Source organism: Pantherophis guttatus, chromosome 5, assembly GCF_059756535.1.
Source record: "Pantherophis guttatus breed Tessera chromosome 5, ASM5975653v1, whole genome shotgun sequence".
Lineage (NCBI taxonomy): Eukaryota > Metazoa > Chordata > Lepidosauria > Squamata > Colubridae > Pantherophis > Pantherophis guttatus.
In genome coordinates this window covers 107476389-107500580 of record NC_142067.1, presented here as the reverse complement: position 1 = coordinate 107500580, position 24192 = coordinate 107476389, and positions in this window count along the sequence as shown.

The following is a 24192-nucleotide window of genomic DNA, read 5'->3' as shown; positions in this document are numbered from 1 at the left end:
AATTCATTTAAAAAACCAGGAGACACCATGAGTTCAAGTCCCACCTTATCGATGAAAGCCAGTTGAGTGACCATGGGCTAGTCAATCTCTCAGCCCAATCCCTCACACAGTGTTGTTGTGGGGAAAATAGAAAGAAGGTGTGTGAGATATGCCTTGAGTTGTGTGTAAAAATAATAAAAGCAGGATGCAAATAATAAACAAATAAATAAAACCACAGATCCCTTACGTTCATTCTTACATTTTACACGTACCCCTATATAGAATTTCTAAAATTTAAACAACTGTTTGTTTCCAGCTAATGAAAAACTGTTCCAGAAAACCTGTGCAAAAGCCGAGTGCCACATTTCTGCCATCAATGTGCTGAAAACTGGACATTGGAGAAGACTGGAGGAAAAAGCACTAGAAGATAGGAGAGTAATAGAGCACTGGGAACAAATCAATTGATGTGCCTTGGAAGGTAGAAGCAGCTGTGAGGAAAAACCAGATCCTGAAAAGAAATAAGGTGCAATCATTGTTTTCATCAGGAAGCCTGTGAAAAGCAGGAAAAAAAGACACAAAGGAGAACTTTGGATATAATAGTTCTTGAGGCCAGGGAAGAAATCTCACTCATCTGTCTTATTTTTGTTTCCATATCTGTTGATCCAAGAAAACTTGCGAATCCAAGTTTCACTCGATGCAAGGTGAAGTGACTATTAGGTTAGAAAGGGTTGATTGCAAGGGGAGGTCAAAAAAGTCAATATGGAGGAAGCCAGGAATGTAAAAATGACAGGGGGCAGGGTTTCACCTAGCAGTTGCTATCTTACTGATTTGACACCACCTCCGGATGGACCTGGTTGAGCAAGGCTTTGAGTGAGGTGCCAGGAACCACATCCTGTAAAGTACCAGGTTTTATTCCATTATTAATCCTTCTTCTTCTTCTTATGCCATATCCATCATCGGATGTTGGCGATCATGTTGGCAATCCTGTTTTTGTCAACAGCCACATGAAAAAGTGCTGCTGAGTTTTCTCTAAACCACTCCCTTAGGTTTTGAAGCCATGATGTTCTTCTTCTGCCTGGGCCTCATTTGCCTTCAATCTTTCCCTGGAGGATTAAGTGAAGGATGCCGTATTTTTCTGGGTGTCGCATCGCATGTCCAAAATATTCTAACTTTCGCTTTTTAATGGATTTGATGATTTCCCTTGGATTTTGTTAACCCAGGATTTTAAATTATTAATCCAAGATTTTTCAAATTCTACATAGACTTCATAGGCTCAGCCTAACCCACAATTGCATCTGAATCACAGGTGGGTTTCAGCAGGTTCTGACCAGTTCTGGAGAACCGGTAGCGGAAATTTTGAATAGTTCAGAGAACCGGTAGTAAAAATTCTGACTGGCCCCACCCCCATCTATTCTCTGCCTCCCAAGTCCCAGCTGATCGGGAGGAAATGGGGATTTTGCAGTAACCTTCCCCTGCCACACCCACCAAGCCACACCCACAAATCCATGCCACACTCACAGAACCGGCAGTAAAACATTTTGAAACCCACCACTGAGCTGAATACATGTTTGCAGTATATGGATAACACAAAAAACAGTGTGGATTTCTCAATCCTCAAGTTGCTCATTTCTGCTGTAGGTGACACCCAACAAGTCAGGGAGAAAGTAAAACTAGAATTATTTTCCTTGCCAGCTAATTTCACATAGACAAGGAGTTGTTTTTGTAGTTCTGATCCTGTACTTGCTGTCTCAAGTGCTACAGTCCATTAAGAGACTTTGACTTATCAGACAAAGCTGCGCTGTTCATTTAACTGGCTCTCGTCTTGTGTAACACACATGCCGGTTGCATTAATACATTATCCTAACTAAAGTAAAGGAACAAAGATTCATAATAGGCAGTTTCAGGTGACGAAATGCTTGATGCAAGCCTCGAAAAGGATTATCCAGTGTTCCTGTAGGGAAAGATTTCCCAAGGAGCTTTGCCATTTAATTAATTTTCTATATTCCATCTCCATAATACAGCCTTAGGTCCATTTTAAAGGAACTCTGAGCAACAGCCAAGAGAAGCATTTTCTCTCTTGTCTCTCCTAACTGTTCTCTACTCATTTCTAAAGCCGAATGACCTTGACAATTTCCAAATGCCGTTTAATGCTCCAGCCTCTGCACTGCTCTGATTTTTTGAAAAGGAAACAGTTTGCTTTCTAAGGTCATTTGTCAGACATCAAAACAAAAATGCAAAATTCAACCGGTTTGATAAGCGCAACTCCCAAGATTTATAAGATTATCCTTTTTCTCACTAGTTTAAATCATAAATTCTGTTTTTTTTTCAAAAATTTAATCATTTTTGTTAGAAAGGCTGAAAACGTCCTTCTGTTCATTTATTTTAACTATCTCTTGCATGTACGCAGCTGCATCTATTGACTTCATCATCCATCGCTGATAAAATTGTGCAGCCGAAATAAAAAGCGGTTAGGGAAATTATTTCATCTGGCTTTATGCTGACACTTGCCTTTAAAATCTTAAATGGTTTCAGGGCCAGATCTTACAGAAGAGGGTATTCTCATGCCAGCTAGATCATCTTTGCCCTCATTTGAGTCTTTATATCTTCATTGTGCCCTTCCACAATTAGACTGGATAATCTCTTATATCAGTGGTGAAATCCGATATTGCAAAATCTCCATTCCCACCCTTCTCTGGGGCCAGCCAGAGGTGGTATTTGCCGTTTCTCCGAACTGACAAGTAAAATTAATAAATTTAATTAATAAATTTTTTAAAGTATCCTGCCCAGAGACGTTTATCTGGTATCATTTGTGAAATGCTGTTCAGTTAGATCTTTTATGTTCTCAAGCTTGTACTTTTCTGAGAAGAATGATTTCTGCTGATTTGAATTGCTGCTCTTTTCACATTGATATTATTTAATTAATGCCTATGTTTTTATCATACACTGATTCAGGGGTGAGTTCTAAATTTTTTTACTACCAGTTCTGTGGGTGTGGCTTATTTTGTGGGTGTGGCTTGTGGAGGGTAATGTGACTGGGTGGACGTGGCCAACTTTTTTTTATTATTTTTTTTACTTTTAAAAGCATTTTTTCTACAACCTTAAGAAGTTGCAGAAAAAAATGCTTTTAGAAACCTCTGACGATCAGGCAAGTCAGCTGGGATCGCCAAAGGCTTTTAAAGGCTTTTTTTTTTTCTTACAACCTTTTTGGCCGAAGAGGTTGCAGAAAAAAATGCTTTTAGAAGCCTCTGAGATCCCAGCTGAGCCACGTGATCATCAGAGGCGTTTCTTTTTACTTTTAAAAGCATTTTTTCAGCCAAAGAGGTTGTAGAAAAAATGCTTTTAAAAGTAAAAAAAAAAAAAGCCTCTGATGAGGTGGGTGGGATAAGCGAGCGGCGACCAGGACGGGGACCGGTTCGGGGGCGTGGCCAGCCAATGTTATTACCGGTTCTCCGAACTACTAAAAATTTTTACTACTGGTTCTTGCGAACTGGTACGAACCAGGAGCAACCCACCACTACACTATTTGTATTTTCAGTCAGTCTGAATTGTCTATATCCATGATGGCGAACCTTTGGCACACGTGCCACAGCTGGCACACAGAGCCCTCTCTGCGAGCACACGAGCTGTCGCCCAGGTCAGCTCCATTGCGCATGTGTGCGCGCCTCCTGCCGGCCAGCTGATTTTCGGGATGTGCAGTGGGTGGGGTGGGAGATGCACATGCATGTGCAGGGCAGTCACATGCACACATGCATGTGTAGGTGGTGGGGTATGGCACCCCCCACGGCCCATTTTTGGGCCCAGGAGGCTGCAGGGAGGCCTGCTAGGCTAAAAATGGGGGGCAGGGTGTCATGCGCACATGCAGGGGGAGGCAGGGGGAGTGGGGTGGTCACATGTGCATGTGCAGGAGGGTGCATTGCATTATGGGTGCCGGCACGAATGCACGTGATAAGGTGCACATGTTGAACTTTCAGCACACAACGAGAAAAAGTTTAGCCATCACTCGTCTATATAGTGCAGGGTGGCATATAATTTATGGGTTCACTGTAGACAACTGATCAAAGAAGCCCACTTCTTTTTTTCATTGGACTTAAGTTGTCTTCAGTGTCATCCCATTTGCATGAATTGGCAGGGATATTCCATTCAAGACATGACTCCTGTTTCATTGAGTCTCCCGTGTGACTCATCTAAGGCGAAAGTTGTACTGAAGAAAGCAGCAAGTGGCACAGAAAACTAACAACAGGAAGCTAGACTTTGTTTCAAATGTCTGGAGAAAATATGAAATATTTGATAAAATTCTAGAACTGAGCAAGTGAAGAAGAGAACTAAAAAGAGTTTGCCAAGAGACACTTATGGGATGTTTATGAGAGTCCTTAACAAATTGTCCCTTCAAGTCCAGAGTTTGCCCTTGACTGTCATGAGCACCTGAGATGGGAACAAAAAGAAATAAAATTCTGGTTCATTAAAAAACAAATGTGAAGAAGAGTGGACAGCAATCTTCAGCTTTGAACTATAATGCTTGTGGTCTGTTTCTCTTCCAACCTAAAAACTAGCATATATTTACAACAAATTCAAACAGAAGAAAAAGTCAAAATATTGAAGCAATGAATAGCCCCAGCTCAACTGAGGAGAAGGATTTCTCAGTACTGTACATAAAAGGTTCCTACAGGCTTTATAATAGAAATTGACCTTGGGACCAACTCTTCATAAGGAAGAGAAACAGAAGAGCAAACCCACTGGATGAGAGGAGAAGCAGAAACAAAACAAATAGAGGATACTCTGCATCATAGAACTTAGAAACAGTTTTCAGAACTTTACAGATGGAATAGGCTCTGAGGATTTAAGGGATCAAAAGAGACACCGTAGAATGGGGACAGAATAAAGGATAGAAAAGATATTCCACTTCATAGTAGGTGAAGATTAATTACCACAGAGAATTTACACAACTGCGTACCAACCAATTCAGGTTATCTATCAGAGGCACGGATCTTCCAGGCCTTATGGAATTATAATAATTATAATAATTATAATTATATAATTACTTCCTACTAATTTGTGTGGATATATTGTTGGGGGATTCCTGACCTAATAATAGTATCTGTGAAAAAGAAGTAAAGCATGATTTGAACATGATCCTGCAGTACACTTAACACAAAAAAGGCAAATGATTTTAACCTGCATCAAGTAATGTATAGTTTCCAGATTATGGGGGGAAAATGGGTTTGTGTTGCCAAATTTTAAAAAGGATTCAGAGAAATTGGAATAGGTTCAGAGAAGGGCAATGGGCATGATCAGGAGACTGGAAATCAAGAGACTGAAGGATCCATATTTTTCAGAATATAAGACATTCCGGAGTATAAGACGCACCTTAGTTTTTGGAGAAGAAAATAGGGGGGAGGATTCTGCCTCTGCCTACCAGGTATTCATCTGGCAATTATTATTATTATTATTATTATTATTATTATTATTATTATTATTATTATTATTATTATTATTATTATTATTATTATTATTATTATTATTATTATTATTTCTATACCGCCCTTCTCCCGAAGGACTCAGGGCAGTGTACAGCCAATTTAAAAGCACAAGACACAACAATGATTAAAAACTAAAATAATTCAATAGATTTGGCCGATTTAAAACCCCAAAAAATTTAAAATACCCCAAATTAAAATTATTATATTGATAGCCCGGCCTGGCGGAACAACAGGGTGTTCAGTGCACAGCGAAACACCTGGAGGTCGGAGATCTTACGTATTTCCGGGGGCAGTTCATTCCACAGGGCTGGGGCTCCCACAGAGAAGGCCCTTCCCCTGGGTGTCACCAGCCGACATAACTTGGCTGATGGCACCCTGAGGAGACACTCTCTGTGGGAGCGAACTGGCCGGTGGGAGGCTATTGGTGGCAGAAGTCGGTCTCGAAGGTACCCAGGTCCTGTGCCATGGAGCGCTTTAAAGGTGATGACCAACACCTTGAATCGCACCCGGAAGACCACTGGGAGCCAGTGCAGCTAAGGCTAGCGTCCTTAGCCTGGTCAGCTTCAGCACATTAGTTCACTGGTTGTGCGCCTCGTTGGGGCTGATAAGCAGCTTCAAAAACACAGCTGATCGTCAGAGGGAGCTCCAGTGAATAAAGCAGGTGAAGCACGGAAGCGGTAAGACAAGGCAGCAGCTGTTCCAGGTTGCCATTTTGGGCTCCGTGCCTCATGTTTTCAGCCTCCAAACACTCCGTTTGAGAAGTGTTCAAGGCTGCAGGGATCGCCAAATCACTGCCAATCACCGCCCGAAAACGCAACGCACAGAGGCCAAAAACGGTCATGTGGAGGCCTAAAACATGATGCGCAAAGGTTGAAAACATGATGCACGGAGGTGGTGATTGGCAGCAATGTGCTTTGGTGATCCCCACAGTCTTGAACGGCTCTCAAACGGAGCATTTGGAGGCTGAAAACGCCAGGCATGGAGCCCAAAAATGCAAGCCATTGTCCGTGACAATCTCTGCAGCCAGGAAGAGGATGCGTGGAGGCCGAACACTAAGAGCAGTTCAATAGTGGGAAGCAATTATTCTGAAATATCTTGACCCTTCATGTTGTGTTCAAGCAGGAGATACTCTCCTGTCCTTAATGTTTTCATTTGGATTCCTGCCTTTATGACAAAAGGACAAACTCAGTGGTTTAACTTTGCTCAGATTCCAGGTTATTGATTCTATGATTCTCAAAGAAATAGAAAGACTTTTTGTTATGAAAAATCCATTTAAAAAGCCTTTTTTTTCCTCAGCTTTTTGCAGGAATGTTTAAATTTATGACTATGGGATTATGGAATTAGCAAAATGCCACCGATATCTATAACTTCTTAATTTCATAATTTCTTGGCCTCTATTGCTACAGAAAATAGGACTAGAGAAAAGTAATTGTATAGCAGAAAAAAAATCTAGTGAGGACAAAAAGTTCACGTCGCATATTTTTTAAGGCATGGAAATCACTCAAGGTTTTTCAAATGAAGACTTATTTATTTAGAATATTTGCATCCTCTTTCTCAAAAGACCCCCAGTTTGATTGCAATAAATGAAACATTATAATGAATCAGTTGTAAAAAAAAGTATCATAAAACTTCACAGAATAAATTGTATAACCTCAGTCATTTTTTCTTTCCATGATTCATCTGCTATCTTTGTTGGCCATATGAATGTTTCAATAGAAATTTGACCAGGTAATTTCACCTAGATAACCTCGCCTGACCTTGAAAAAGCTGAACGGGGTTGAATTCTTTAGAGCATAGATAGGAAAATCAGAAGAGCTATATGAGTATATGTGAGACTGGGAAATTAGATGGGAAAAAATCATAAGGAGACAATGGTAAACTATTTTAGTATCATTACCAAGGGAATAATTAGAGCTGTCACACTGTAGTCACTAAAATCCAGCATGAAATAAGGGAACCTTTATCATTTCCTTCATTGAAGAGAGAATTTCAGCTGATGGACATTTTATCCAGCCATATTGAGAGTTATGTCAGTAAAGATTGCAATTCAGAACCCAAGGTCTAGTATATAGGTCTTAGTATATAGGTCTAAGACTTCAGATGAAACTCTCATACTTTCTAGTAGACAATCTGGACCATTTTTATTTATTACAGGTAGTCCTTGATTTACGACCACAATTGTGCCCAAAATTTCTGTGGTTACGTGAAACATTTGTTCAATGAATTTTGACCCATTTCTTGCCACCGTTGTTAAGTGAATCACTTCAGTTGTTAAATTAGTAGCATGGTTGTTAAGTGAATCTGGCTTCCCCCATTGCCTTTGCTTGTCAGAAGGTCTCAATAGGTAATCACATGACCCCAGGACACTGCAATGGTCATAAATATGAGTCAGTTGCCGAGTATCTGAATTTTGATCACATAACCATGGGGACATTGCAATGGTCATAACTGGGAAAAACAGTCATAAGTCACTTTTTTCAGTGCCTTTGTAACTTCACATGGTCACTAAATGAACTGTTATAAGCCAAGGACAACCTGTACATAATACATACATACATACATACATACATACATACATACATACATACATAATACTACTTTATAATGCCTTGGTAAGGCCACACTTGGAATATTGCATTCAGTTTTGGTCTCCACGATGTAAAAAAGATGTTGAGACTCTAGTCTAGAAAGAGACTAGCAACAAAGAAGAGCAACAAAGATGATTAGGGGACTGGAGGCTAAAATATATAGAAAACGGTTGCTGGAACTGGGTATGTCTAGTTTAATGAAAAGAAGGACTAGGGGAGACATGGTAGCAGTGTTCCAATATCTCAGGGGTTGCCACAAAGAAGAGGGAGTCAAACTATTCTCCAAAGTACCTGAGGGTAGGACAAGAAGCAATGGGTGGAAACTAATCAAGGAGAGAAGCAACTTAGAACTAAGGAGAAATTTCCTGACAGTTAGAACTGTCAGGAAATAAGGGGAACAACTTGCCTGCAGAAGTTGTGAATACTCCAACACTGGAAATTTTTAAGAAGATGTTGGATAACCATTTGTCTGAAGTGGTGTAAGATTTCCTGTCTGAGCAGGGGGTTGGACTAGAAGACCTTCAAGGTCCCTTCCAAGTCTGTTATTCTATTCTAATCCTCTATCTGTGTGTATGCTGTTTTCCCCCCACAAAATATCACAAGGTAGTACACAAGGATCAAATTTATATATATATATATATATATATATATATATATATATATATATATATATATATATATATATATATATATATATATATATATATATATATAACTTATACTTATACTTATACTTATACTTATACTTATACTTATACTTATACTTATACTTATACATATACATACATACATACATACATACATACATACATACATATATTATACAGCTGATATAGAATTTTATTACAGAACAACATAGAAAATGATATGAGACTTTATAAAAGCAGCATGGTAGAGAAGTTCAGAATTAACCTTGCAAAAGCAATGCAAAGAGCCTGTAGTACCGTGGACTAAAGCACTGTTATTAACATCTGCTGCCTGCAATTACTGCAAGTTCAAATCTCACCAGGCTCAAGGTTGATTCAGCCTTCCATCCTTTCAAAGGTAGGTGAAATGAGGACCCAGATTGTGGGGGCAATAAGCTGACTTTGTATAAATATACAAAATTATGAAGGCTATTGCTTAACGCATTGTAAGCCGCACTGAGTCTCCGGAGAAGGGCGGCATATAAATTAAAGAAAAAAAAAGAGTGGTGGTATAAACATCAGCTTAGGTCTGAAAGACAGAAGGAGTTTAGAAGCAAACTCAAGATGACCTCTGGTAGAAGAGAGGGAAAGAGAAACTCCGCCAGCCTTCCAGATTTCTGTTATTATATCCTGCAGCAATGAATAAAAGCTTAGGAAGCCCTCATAGATCAGATTTAACACAAGCAAACACTGACAAACATTAAATATGCTACTTATCATTGAAAAAAGGCTAAATTTAAATAACACCATACATTTTAAGAATGTTTAAGTTCTTTCTGAGAGCACGAGTGAGAGTTGGTATGAACTCTGAAGAAAGACATTCAAACATGCCCATGGAGGGAAGTCAAGGGTACCCATAGACAACCCTAAAAACATTATACAATTTGGGGGGCGGGGTGACACACTATTGCTGCCAGGAGGCCAATGGCTTAACCCAGAATAAACTAGTATGATAAGCTTATGACTTGGTGTCACATATCATAAAGTATTTAAATAACCTTTCTTTGAAGATTACAGGATAAATGAGAAAAGGGAAATAGCAACTTGTGTTTATAACAATTAATTAATAAGATTATCTAGTAATCTTTCCATGTAGTACTCTTGGTAGCAGATCATATGCTACTTAAAGAAGTGTTTGTGTATGAGATATGCCTAATTCTACCTAGTCAGCTCCCAAATGATTTATTTTTCAGGCTGCAAATTACATTAATGACATAATTAATAACTGAGATATTAAAAACTGAGTATGTCAGAGCAGTATGTCATGTAATCAATGGCTACATATCGGTTTGTCTCATATTTAATGATTGGCCAGGAGGGAGGATGAATCTATAAAAACAGAAAAGACAATCAATGAGAAGGTTGCATATATTGTCTCCCTTATTTGCAGAGTTGGAAACTGTAGCTTCTTTATTGTTTAACTGTTAGAGATTGGAAATCAATTCTGGAATATAAACAGAAGAGGGAAATATATTAATGGTAAGAAGGAAAATCTTATCAAGTGATCACACTTTGGACTAAATGCTGAGCCTAGGAAATTTTTCCAGAAACAATCATTACCTACACAGAAAGCCTGAAAGTGAACAATACTTTGAAAAATTAGCTTTTACAGGGAAGTGCTATTTCTTCAAACTATCTAGGAAGCTCCTGTAAATCAGCAAACTCTTTCGACAAGTCTAGTCCATTCTTCATCATCCTTTGGGACAAATAAGACATTATGTTAAACATGCATTGCCTCCCAAAAAAATCTCCCAATAGAGTTTACTAATATCCTGACATCACAGTCTTCTCAATTTCTACATCCCTACTTCACCTTTTTCATAACTCTTGACAAGACATGGAAATACAGATCATAAAGATCTTAAAAATAATAATTCTATTTATTTTACATGAAAGAAGAATGGGACTCTTTTCCAGTTACTGTTAATTGTTTACAGGGGCTGTGAATATAATTTTCAAAAATCGAAGCAAATTTCATGTCATCAGGTCTGTAATAACAATAGTATTTGATAGAATGGACATAGTCCATAATAATCTCATATAATGATTTTGAAGATGGAAGAGTGAATAATTTAGTACAGCATTCCCTTGATCTACTAATGTTTAGTAGATCAAGGGAATGCTGTGTAGATGTACTGTAGTGTAACTCGATTTCAAAAAGTTGCTCGAAAATGTCTGTTATATTCTTCTTCATAAAATAATGGTCTATGTCAATGGTTCTCAAACATTTTGGTCTCAAGATGCCTTTGCATTTTTAAAAATTGTTGAGGACCCCAAAGAACTTTATTTTATGTGGGTTATATTTATTAATATTTACTGTATTATAAATTATAGCTGACAAAATTTAAAATTATTATTTATTTGACTTCATAGACCCACAGAAAGGGTTTTCAGGATTCTCTAGGCACCTCTAGATCATACTTTGAAAACCACTGGACTAGATGGTGGTGCTATCAGGTGGATTCATACATGGTTGAATCCACCATGTAGCATCCAAAGAACACTCATAAATATTTCTATTTCAGCTTGGCAGAAACTATCGGAATTATTTGGAATTAGGCAATGGCTAAATCAAATAAATTAAATTAATGAATACAGTGCCACAGGGCTCTATCATGTTGTTTGTGGTGTTGAATATTTTTTATCAAAGATTGGATGAGTTAGTTTAACAAGTTTGCAGAAATCAAAATCTTGGGAGCACTATGTAAATTATTGCACCTATGTAAAACGAATTTGAGTGTCTTTGTGGCTCTTCAAATTAAACCTGAGCCATCAGTATGATGCACCTGTTGGGAAGACAAATGCTGACGTGGGAAGCATTGCCAGGAACCCAGAGCTCAGATCATGAATTCTTCCACTTTATTGTACTCTGCCCTGTTCAGTCTCTACTTGGAATATTGTACCCAGTACCAACCAACACAGTTCAAAAAGAACAGTGACAAATTAGAGTGAGTTCCAAGAAGGACTGCCAACTTGGTGAAACCAAGTCTATGATGAATACTTAAGAATCTGGGTATCTTGCAGCTGGGAGCACCAGAAGTCTGGTAAGACTTCTCTAATTTCCACCCTGATAGGTGGGATCTATTTTATGGGACAGGCAGAAAAATTCTTTTGGTCAAATGTTTGTGAAGCCTTGCAGAACAATCATTAATCTCTATCAGCAGCAGCGCTCTCATTTTTAGTACACAACAATGAACAGAATATCATCCACCCTTTGGTTATATTACAAACATTGTTATTTTCTACTGATTAATTACTGTATCATGCAAAGATACGATCCAATTTTTGCTCATTTACATGGTTCCTTTTTAAATTAAAGAGGAAACTTTGTTGGTCAGTGTGCCATTTGGTGCGAAGTACAAATAATAAGATACTTATTTAAGTGTTTCTTATAGTTCCTCTGACCTACTTCTAATTAGTATAGAATTGTCAATTCTATCCAAATCAGCACAGTTGCAGTCTCTGTATACAGTTATTTAGAAATAAATCCTACAAGGCTTAATGGGAATTACCTCAAAGTAAATACTATATGAAAATTTTAATCGCAATTCAGTCAGTCTTATTTATTTCCCTCAGAATTGCCACCAACTGACATCTGAGCAACTAAATGTAATTTATGTGGCCTTGTGCAGTTTGCCAAGCAAAGCTTCCTCATTGTTTTGAGCAGTTTAACAGAAGGGATTCTTGATACTGAAATACTGTATGTTATAAATTAAATACATTTTGACACTAAGCAAGTCAATGACATTCACCATTGTCGGCTATATTTAAAAATGTAGATATTTAAAAGAATTTGAAATCCAGATATCTATTTCCTCCACCCTACCCATCTGCAGCCCTCTCAAACTTCCACTCTATTATTTGCCAGGAATAATAATGCCGCACATCGGTATTATTTGCTTGCCTGGTATTCCAGATGTTATATATTTGATTGCCATAAGGCTACCTGGACGATTTTGTGTGTGTGTGCTTTCTTTAAAAGCTGATTTTTTTCAAACATTTTTTAAATGTTTAAAAAAAAAACATTTCTGCTGTGAGGGCTGGTGTGTGTGACTTGCTGAAACAGCTTTTACATTTGTGAATGACACACTTTGTTATGATACAATCAATGGCCATCTTTTGCAAGGTGAGAAAAGCAGAGCTAAATCAGAACGGAAAGGTCAGGCTTAAAAAAAAGAGAGGCAACCATATGCCGCCAGAGCCCAGGGCGGTTCAGGATCAGTTACACACTGAGGCCCTAATGATCTCCCCGCATCAAAAGGCCTTGGCATCGTTCCTGTACCTCAAAGGCTCCTGACCTAGAGGATAATATAAGCGTCCATACAATCTCCTCTCCCTTTTGTGCCTATTTTCAATGCGGAAAGGAAGCAGCAGTGACTTTGGTATTAAGTGTCATCTTGAACAATACCTGACCGCAATAATGCAACCTTATTTGTACAAAAGGGAGGAGGAAAATGGGGGCTTGCTCTCATTTACTTGAATGGGGAGCTAATATATTTTCAATGAGATATTGGAGGGGGGGAATCTATTTTTTCCCTTCCTGTTTTGTTTTTTTGAGTCCCCCCCCTCTTGCCCGCATCTGTAGAGTGTGGGAGCTTTTCAAAACACTTTGCAAATCAGTCCAATCCCCCTCCCTCATTTGTTGCATGAGCAGGTATTTACACCCGGCTTTATCTCCCTAAACCTCTTAATATAAAGAGTAAACTAGTCTGCCTGTGAGTGCATTGACTGTATTAAGAATGGCGGATTGTGTTCCAAAGGAGCCAGGACTCTAATGTTATCACTCAGCAGGAATGGAACCCATCAGAAGGCACATGGTGTGCCATGACGTAGCCCGTCTTAGACCACAAAAGCAGACTTTTCTCTGTGAATTAGACAAACCACACAAAAGGCAACAATAGCTAGCATAAACACTATTTAATACTATTCATGGGCTATTGAAGAGATGGGCGTTGACTAAGAAGCGCAGCAAAGCTCGTACATTGTTGTTAGATGAAAGGACGCTTAATGAACAGGAAGCATCAATTGAACAGGCTGACAGTAACCGTATAACTGCAGGATTGTGGGACTGGCATTTACCCCATGGGCCTTTACAGTCAGAAAAATAAAGAGAAATTAAAGCATAAGGAATCCTTTTTTGTGGGCACTTAAAGCCCATGAAGCAGCACAAGGAAGTTTACAATTGTCTTTTCAAGATTTGTCCATGCTTTAGATTAATTATGAAAAGGGAACATTTGAGGAGGGAGTGAGAGTAAAAGGAGAGAGAAGGAACACTGGCAATAGGTTGTGTTCCACATAATAGCCATTTTATGGACAATACTGCATCCCGATCTGGGCAAATCTCTGCTTTTATTTTTGTTTTTGTTGTGTGTTTTTTTTTAAATCCCCCCCTTTTTTTTTTAGGTAGCTCAAATGAGGTTGAACTGAAACCCTGGCCTTTCAGCTGCCTCCGTTGAAGCCGCTGTGGTGAAGTTGTGTGAAAGAAACAATGCAAAAACATTTCACAGAATTTTCAACGGAAGCACAAAAAGGCAGTAAAGGGTTCGGGTGGGATCGCCCATCACAATTTTATATCGACTTTTCCCTCCGGCCCCAAGTTCTGCAGTTAGCAAAAAAAAAAAAAAAACATACCTAGATTTCTTTTGGTTGTTCCAATCTGATGTTTAACATTTAATTTCTTCCTGCATGTTGTGCCTTAGCATTATAATAGCAAAAAGATGGACCAAAGGAGCTTTCATGTTAATTCATTTAAAAATCACATTTCTTTCTCTCTTACGTAGAAAGAGATGCATGATGGACAATCTACTTCACAATTATCTTTGTGGCCCAGATCCTTACATTGTTCCCCACCTTCCCTTCCTGTTCTTTTCATTGAAAGAAGGATCCTGAAAAGCTCCCTTCCATTTGCAATTTGAAAGGGGAGATTAGGTTATGCAGAATACCTTACTAGAAAGAAATAAAATTCAAAATGATTTTGATAGGTTAGGAAAAAAATGGTCTAAAATGTACTGAAATTCAACAGAAATAAGTACAATGTTATTTACTTAGGAAATTGAAAGCAAATACAATTGTTGGATGCAAGCTACCTGGCTTAGATACAGCATTGGTAAAAAAAATACTGAATTATTAGATGAATATGAAACTCAATCAGTGCAGTATGATGCTAAATGTGCTGCTTTTAGGCTGCATAGACAGAAGTCTGGTTTGCAAATATTGGCAAGGAATAGTTCTCTCTACTTTGAACTGAACCAACCTTACCTCAAATACTGTGACAAATGTTGAGTGCCTCAGTTAAAGAAGGAGTCAAATGAAAATGGATTCAGAGAAAAGTAGCAAGGATAATGGGGGGGGGGAGGGTATTGTCAATAACTAAATGGTAGAATGAAAGAGTAAATGAATTTGGAATGTTTAACCTTGAATACAGAAGACTAAGGAAGAATATATCACAGTTATGTGTTAGTCAAATGTGGTAAAGATTTCACGCAGAAGAACATTTATTTATTTAAGAAAATTTATATGGCTATCCAGCTCACTGTCAACAACTCTGGGCAACCTACAATGATAATATCCAATACAAAAATCAACACCCGTGGTAACAACAATCAGACCAGCCATTCAATAGGCCCCATATCGCTCTGGGATCTCCAGGCCTTTTTGGCAAAACCATGTCTCAAGGGCCTTGTGAAAGGGTTCAAAGTGGGGGCAAATCTTAGCTTTGCAGGGATGATGGCATGGAAGCCATTTGAGATGCTGGAGAAAAAGTAGACATACAAGTAAGTAAATAAGTAAGTGAATAGCAATAGCACTTAGACTTCTATACCACTTCACAGTGCTTTACATCCCTCTCTAAGATGCTTAAAGAGTCAGTATATTGTTCCCAACAATCTGGGTCCTTATTTTACCCACCTCGGAAAGATGGAAGCCTGAGTCAACCTTGAGCCGTCAGGATCAAACTGCTGGCAGTGGGCAGAATTAGCCTGCAATACTGCATTCTAACCACTGCACCACCACTGCTCTTATATCTGCTAAGTATGCAGGTTTGCCAATCTATTTACTTTAGTAAGTTTTACTGGTTTCCACGAGGATCACTTGCAGATAATTATGAATCAGGTTGTGGCTTCAGCAGTAGTTATAGCAAAGGTTTAACAGAAAAACTTAATGCAAGTAGAGCAGGGGTGGGTTCTACTTACCTTTACTACCGGTTCGCAACAGGATTGTGCAACGGGATCGCATGCGCAGATCGTCGATGACGACATCCGGGGCGGTGGGCGGAGCCTCCCGCCGGTTTTACTATCAGTTCTTGCGAACTGGTCCGAACCGGGAGCAACCTACCACTGAAGTAGAGGACGCCCCACCATGGCATCAGTACAGGAGAAGACAGTTAAGCCCAGAGGTGGGTTTCAGCATGTTCTGACCAGTTCTGGAGAACTGGTAGTGGAAATTTTGGTTAGTTCGGAGAACCGGTAGTAAAAATTCTGACTGGCCCCGCCCCCATCTATTCTCTGCCTCCCAAGTCCCAGCTGATCGGGAGGAAATGGGGATTTTGCAGTAACCTTCCCCTGGAGTGAGGTGGGAATGGAGATTTTACAGTATCCTTCCCCTGCCACACCCACCAAGCCACACCCACCAAGCCATGTCACACCCACCAAGCCACACCCACAGAACCGGTAGTAAAAAAAATTTGAAACCCACCACTGGTTAAGCCTTACCATCCAGAAGTGCTGTGATGACACCCAATGGATCAACTAGGGTTGTTGCTGTTTTTGAGTTTGGATGCCAACTCTGTTCCTTGTTGGTACAGAGGCAACAACGAATGACCTGAACCAATTAGATAATAATTGCTGTAGCTCTACCATTTACCAATCAGGGAAGGTGCTTAGTAGCTCCTAAGATAAAAGCCACAAGATGGACTGATGCTTGCAGTCATATAGATGGTGTACAGCCTGAAAGGCGGGTGGGGGAGAGGAAAGAAAGAGAAGAATTCTGAAAAGCGCCAAGGATGCATGACAATGGAGATCAAATATAAAGAGCCTAATTGGTATAGCAGTGAGATCCAATGCCACAAATAGCCATTCATAATCATATGCAATTAACATATCAATAGTTCCTTTTTAGAATTACAGTCCATAAGCTAACTAAGCTTCATTGTAAAGAAGCTTGGCAAGACAGAGTTATTAATTAAAATCCTTTTGAAAATCTGGTGTTGCACTCATTCATATCCTTTTCGGCCTTTTTTTTTTTCCAGCCTGGACTCCAAAACTCAGGGCATGCTAAGAAGGGGGAAGGGGAGAATGGAGAAAAGAGGAGGTCATTTTAACCACAATTTTTTTAAAAAACCCATTAAAACTGGAACAAAACATTTATTTATTTTATTTTCTCCAAAATGTTGAGGTCTGGTATAAGCCATTCAATATTGATCATATTAAACCCAGCTTGTCTTCAGACTGAACTAGTTATCTAAAGCAGGGGCTCCCAACTCCTGGTGTGTGGACCGGCCCTAGGCCGCGGCATGCCAGAAACCGGGCCATGCAAACAAGTGAAGCCCCATCTGTGGGATGCAAGCATGCCCCCTCTAGTCTGTGGAAAAACTTGTCTCCACGGAACCAGTTCCTGAAGTCCAAAAGGTTAGGAGCTGTTTATCTAAAGTATCACAATCAAAAAAATGTAAAATAAAATAAAATTCAGAAAAGGAAAAAAGAGGCACTTCAAAGGAGATTTAAGGAAAAAGGTTATTTTTTTTTTAATTTGATTTATATGCCGCCCTTCTCCGGAGACTCAGGGCAGCTTACAATGCATTAAGCAATAGCCTTCATTCTTTTGTATATTTGTACAAAGTCAGCTTATTGCCCCCACAATCTGGGTCCTCATTTCACCTACCTTAGAAAGGATGGAAGGCTGAGTCAACCTTGAGCCTTGGCGAGATTCGAACCTGCGGTAATTGCAGACAGCTGGTCTTAATAACCAGCTTAATAACAGGATGCCTTAGACCACTGTACTACCAAGGCTTCTTTTTAATCCCCCAATAGGTAGCATGAAATGACTAATGGTCCTCTAGGGCAGGGGTGAAATGCTCCTGGTTCGGACCGGCTCGGGCGAGTAGGTAGCGATCACGGCGGGCAGTTCGGAGAACCGGTAGCAAAAGTCCCTGCCCCCGCCCCCCATGCCCAGCTGAGCCGCGCGATCATCAGAGCCTTTTTTTCCTTTTAAATGGCTCTGACAAGCCAAGCTCTGACGATCCCAGCTGAGTTGCCTGCTAATCAGGCAACTCAGCTTGGATCGCCAGAGCCATGTAAAAGAAAAAAAGTTCCTGCTTGTTGCGGGGCCATTTTGGGTCTAGCACAGCTGCTTTTACATTGTGGGTGAGCCAGTTGTGTTGTGTTGTGTTTTGTAGGTTAAAAAAGGGCAAAGAAGTGATATTGACTTGGCCACGCCTACCCAGTCACCTTACCACCAAGCCCCGCCCACTAATTAAGCCATACCCACAGAACCGGTAGCAAAAAAAATTAGATTTCACCCCTGCTCTAGGGTATTTTCCAAGCAAGCTATTAACAGATAACAGATTAACAGAGCTGGAAGGGACCTTGTAGGTCATCTAGTCCAGTGGTCACCAACTGGTGGTCCGTGGACCACTGGTGATCCCTGAGAAAATTTTGGTGGTCCGCAGAAAAATTATTTGCATTTTTAATATTGCACTAAATCAGGGGTCCTCAAACTACAGCCCCTGGGCTGGATACATGCAATGAATGCTTGTGTTGCTGCAGAAGGTCTCCCCCTTTGGGGTCTTTTTGTGCAGGTCGGAGGGGGGCAGAACTTCTGACTTGGGGTCTGCTTCAGCCTCCTGGTTTGGGGCTTTGGGTGAAGGCTGGAGGGAAGCGCCATTGGGGGCAAAGAGCTGGACCTTGTTCCAGTGGGACTGCATCATGGCCTGGAACTGGCTGACCATCTCAGCCCGCTGAGCCTCCAGGTGCCTGTACCTGGCCTTGCACACCCGCAGGTCTTCCCTCTACTTGGAAAGCCTATGCTCGTAGTCCTCAGTGAGGTGCTTCTGCTGAGCCTCCTTCTTGGTCAGATCCAATTTGAACTGAGCCAGCTGTTTTGCCAACTCTTTCTTGTGGTGGCTGCTTAGCTCCAACAACTCCTTCCTGTTGGGGCCCTAAGGAGCCCGGGCAGGCAGGCAAGGAGTGGCTGGGAAGGGAGGGGTGAGTAGAGGCCGGCAAGGTGCTCCTCAACATGAGTGACATCAAGTTGGCCACGCCCATCCAGTTACATGCCCACCTAGCCACACCCACCTAGTCAGTCATTAGGCAGATCATATTAGTGGTCTAATTATGAATTTAGTGGTCCCTGAGGTCCAAAAGGTTGGGGGCCCCTGATCTAGTCTACCTGACCCCAGCCGAAACAGGAGACCTTACACCATTTCTGACAGATGGTAGTCCAGTTTTTTCTTGAAAGCCTCCAATGATGGAACACACACAACTTCTGTTCCATTGGTTGATTGCTCTCCCTGTTAGAAAATTTCTCCTTATTTCCAGGTTGAATCTCTCCTTGTTTAGTTTCCATCCATTATCCTTGTCTGGCCTCCAAGGGCTTTGGAAAATAGCTTGACCCCCTCCTCTCTGTGGCAGTATGGACTAACTCAGTAAATTTCTAGATATGTTCACTCCAGAGAAGGTTCTTCCTAAGAGAGACAGACGCTGGTCAGGAAAGGAATTCTGGAAAGGCACGTTATGCATTTTCGAATCCCAAAACTTCTAAACTGTCATTGAAGGGAGTCTTATGTAAACTAGTCTTTATATAAACCTTGATCTTTTAAGGCCATGGGTCTCTAGTATACATTATCGAGCTGTATTAAATTCCTGGCAATTATATGGCCAATTGCTCACCATCTTAATCTCTCTCCAATGATAACTTGTAAGCTCTCCCAAAGGCGCTTCTATTTAAAAAAAAAAAAAAAAATCCCACCAACCTTATCTATAGACTCCTTCCCTCAAACTTGCCATGCATAGTCATTTTCAATAGTCCATCAAATATTTGCACCACACATCAAATACCTGAGTGGCTGATCAAAGGAGCAGTTTCATACAGGCCTGAATGAATCTTCTTGAAATTTTTCTGTACAAGTCAAGTTTTTGGGCAGCTGATTCAGAGCACAAAATAAGTTTTCCCAGGCACAAATCTCACCTGGGCTTCTTAGCAAGATTTATTGTGATGAAATGGGCAGGATTACAAAAAAAATCAGCAGTTGAATTATTTGCCATTAAAACTAATTCATTTCCTAAGATGTTAAAGATCGCTCTTTGAACCTTTAAAATGGCTACTCTGTGAACTGCTGAGCAGGCAGACCTTGTTACTAATAACGGATGAGCTTGCAGGCGTCTGTTTATTTATTAAACTTATATACTGCCCATCTCACTTAGAGCAGACTCTAGGCCAGTAATGGCGAACCTTTTTGGCACATGCGTGGGAACATGCGTGCATGCGTGTGCATGTGCGCATGCACTTGCCGGAGCACTGGAAACCTGAAAATGAGCTGGCTGGAACATGCATGCCTGTTTTTTGGCCATTTTTCAGGCCGTTTTCAGGCCATTTTTCGGGCCATTTTCAGGTTGTTTTGGGGCCATTTTCAGGCTGGTTTTCAGTCAATTTTCAGGCTGGTTTCTGGCCATTTTCCGGCCATTTTGGGGGCAAAAACAGCATGAAAACAGCCCAAAAAGAGCCTAAAATGGCCCAAAAAACACCCTGAAAACAGCCTGTAAAACGGCTGGAAAATAGCCCAAAACTGGCTTGAAAATGGCCAAAAATGGGCCAAATAAAGCTCAGAAAACAGCCTGTTTTTCAGCCATTTTTTGGGCCGTTTTCAGGCCATTTTCTGGCGGTCTGGTCTGGCACCCGCAAAGACCAGCTGGTCGGCGTGCCAGAAACCAGAAGACCAGCTGGCAATGGCGTGTGTGCCCATAGAAAGGGCTCTGCGTGCCACCTCTGGCACGTGTGCCATAGGTTCACCATCACGGCTCTAGGCAACTGGCAATCAATAAAACACCAATGTAAAACATCAAAACAATAAATAGTGATGCTAAAACCAGTTTAATATTGACAAAGATGGGGACCAGGGGAGTAAGATCCATCCAGGGAGAAGGCAGGGTCTTATCTTAATACATTAAACTCCAGAATGACATGCTTCCATCATGGTCCCAAACCAGTTGACAGAGCCAGATCTTCAGGCTCTTTCAGAAAGCTGAAAGGGTGGTCATGGCACCTGAGGGGAGGGGAGGAATGATATTTTAGAGGGACAAACAAGCAAGCCATTTGCTGAGGGCTTCTCAGCCTAAGAATTATCCCTTATGGCAGTATAACGTACCCTGTTTAAGAGAAGACCCCAAACCAATGCATTATTTGCAGGCCTCTACCTTTTTTCTCATTTTCAAGGTTTTCCAGCCATACATGACTATTGCTTTGGCTATTTTGATGTTTTGTTGCCATAAAACAGGGGTCCCCAACCTGTGGGCCATGGCCTATTTGCAACTTTCACTTAAATGACATGGAGCCCATCAAGCAGCTGGTCTGATTGTTGTTTCCACGAGTGTGGATTTTTGTATTGGATTTTATCGTTGTAAACTGCCCAGAGTTGCCGAGAGTGAGTTGGATAGCCATATAAATTTTCTTAAATAAATAAATAAATGTTCTTCTATGTGAAATCTTTACCATATTTGACTAATACGTAACTATGATCTATTCTTCCTTAGTCTTCTTTAATTCACTTAAACAACTGTGGCATGAAACGTTGTAAAACAGGGCAAAATTCACTTAACAAATGTTTCACTTAACAACAGAAATGTTGGGCTCAGTTGCGGTCGTAAGTTGAGGTCTACCTGTATCATTATAATATATTCATTACAAAAGTTAAATAGATATGTGAAGAATATGTAATTTCCTTTATTTATTTCATTCCTTATAATTTTTGTTGTTGTTGTTTAAGTTAGTTATCAACATTTAAATATCATGTGTCTTTCGTCTAACCGAAACTTTAATCTTCCATTATTTATTTATTTATTTGGCTATTGTGGCAACTTGGAGTTTTAGTGAATTTTTTTTTCTTTTAATTTCACTGTGTTTATAAATATCTTTTTGCATAGAAATGTACCAAATATCTTCTTTTCATTGATTTTTTTTTCCTGATAGTATGTCCTTCAGATCAAATCTTCATGGTGCCCCTATTCTCTTTAATTTTTTAATGACATCTAACGCAAGTAATGTATGGTCTGGAAGAGTCCTGGGTGACTGATTGCAGCAAATCTATATCCGAAAGTTAGAAGGCACTTGAAGAATTGGAGGGTCTATTCAGCCATATTACCCAATAAGTAATTGTAATAATGTAAATTTTTATTAAACTCATATTTTGCAAGCTATGTTGCAACTTATACTCATTAATAATTGATCCTTGATTGGGATTTTTCACATACATATAGTGATGAACATATGGTCTCTATTGCATCCAAAATCTCCTAAACCAAAGTTTAAATACAAACTTTATCCTACTAAAGTTGGATAAATCTTAGGTTTATTGGATTTGCATTAAATTAACCGGTATTTGCTTGTATTATCTATGCAAGCACAGCAAAAAGAACAATAATGCAACATTAAAAATTGAGAGACACAACTCTCCCATTGCTATCTAGTTCCTTTTCTCAATTAATCAATCAAATTAGATAACCAATTCACATACATACTTGCCAGCAAAACATACAACTGATTTATATATTTTAAATTGGTTGCTTCATCTAGCTCCTTGTCTTCTGGCTTTTTTAGAAAGATCTCCTGCCCTCTAAAATAAACAAAAATCTCATTTTCCCCTCTAAAACCCTGTGACTGATTTATTTACATTTAAAAAATGCTTTGTCGGTTCCTTTACCTCTTGGCTTCCTTCTCCCCACAAACTACCATTCCAGAATTGCAGAAATCCAAACCATCGCTCAATAGTACCAATGTGCTATTTCTCCCCTACTTTAGTGCCATCTACAGTTTATCCAGATTTTTGACAATTGAAGTTGCCCCCTTTACAACTTTTGTGTTATGTAATAATAGTTGTGCCTCATTCTTGGTTCCTGGTTCTCTTGTCTCCACCACAAAAGTTCTACTCTTCTCTTCAACAATCCTTTCCAATAATTATTTTCATTCCACCATATCCTCTAGAGTAAGGCTGTCAAAATCCCGGCCCGCAAGCCGGATGTGTCACGAGCTGGCCATGCCCAGGCCTAGTTTAGCGAAGGGGGGAAAGTCCTGATATGTCACGTGATGCCGCTGTGATGATGTGAGTTTGACACCCCTGCTCTAGAGCACTGTTTCTAACCCTAACCTAAACTACTGCATATTATCTACACATGTAAATCTAATTTAGCTAAGTAAAACTCTCATTAATTTTCATTTTGAAAAAAATCTGTGAGGAAACACGTATGAATATAATTATGTAATAATTTTTGGATATGGGGAAACAAATTCTCCTTTTTCTACAGTAATTTCTGGGGACTATTGTTCGAACTCTTTCCACCTTAGAATATTTCAAACTTTGGACAGAGGCAGTGGTAACTTTTAATCAGAACAATTATTTGAATCTCCTATAATGCACCTTTTTTCCCCCTTTATAACTGCCCAGGGAGCTGGTTTTCATCCTGAGACGTAGGCTATTACCTTATTAAGAAGAGACAACCAGTACGGTACAAGCTTTGGTCAAGAATTTTCAGAATTTGGAGGATATCAGCCATGGACTTCAGAAGAAGAAAGACAGTTACTCCTGCCATGGTCACCTTACAATTGAATTATTATTTCAATGTATGCCTACATGGGGTTGCTCTTCAAAACCCTCTGGAAGCGACAGTCACTTCACAGTGCAGGAAAGCAAGTAGCAATGGGCAACTCTTGGTGGACCAATGTATCATCACTACTAAGTGAGCTACATTGGCTGTTAGTTGGCCTCTTAATGCAATTCAAGGTGTTGGGTTATCTATATACTAGTAAAATTGCCATATCTGTCTATAACTTTCAATTGGGCAAAATAATCCATATTAGAGCAATCATTTTTGAATCAAGTTACTTCAATGGGCTACAGAATGCTGGGGCCCATTACATCCATTACACCCATGGGAATAAAATTTGGGAAAATTTTATTCAGAAGAGCTGTGGTCGTATTATTGTCATTTCCAATAGTCCCTTAAAGTTTCCCACAAGTTATTGGGGAAATAGACCTGAAGAATAAATTCAATATGATTGTCTTTGCTTGTAGGAAGCTGGCAGAGACCATTGGCAATGAGGAAGCCAGCAGGGAAGATTGCAAGTTGCTTGGGTATGATTCCCCCAGCCACACAACCTCCTCAGCCCCTCTGCACTCATGCCGTGCCATCCACCCCTGTGCACTCTTCCCAACCCGGATGGCACCCAGTGCACCTTTCCTAACCTGTGCACCTCCAC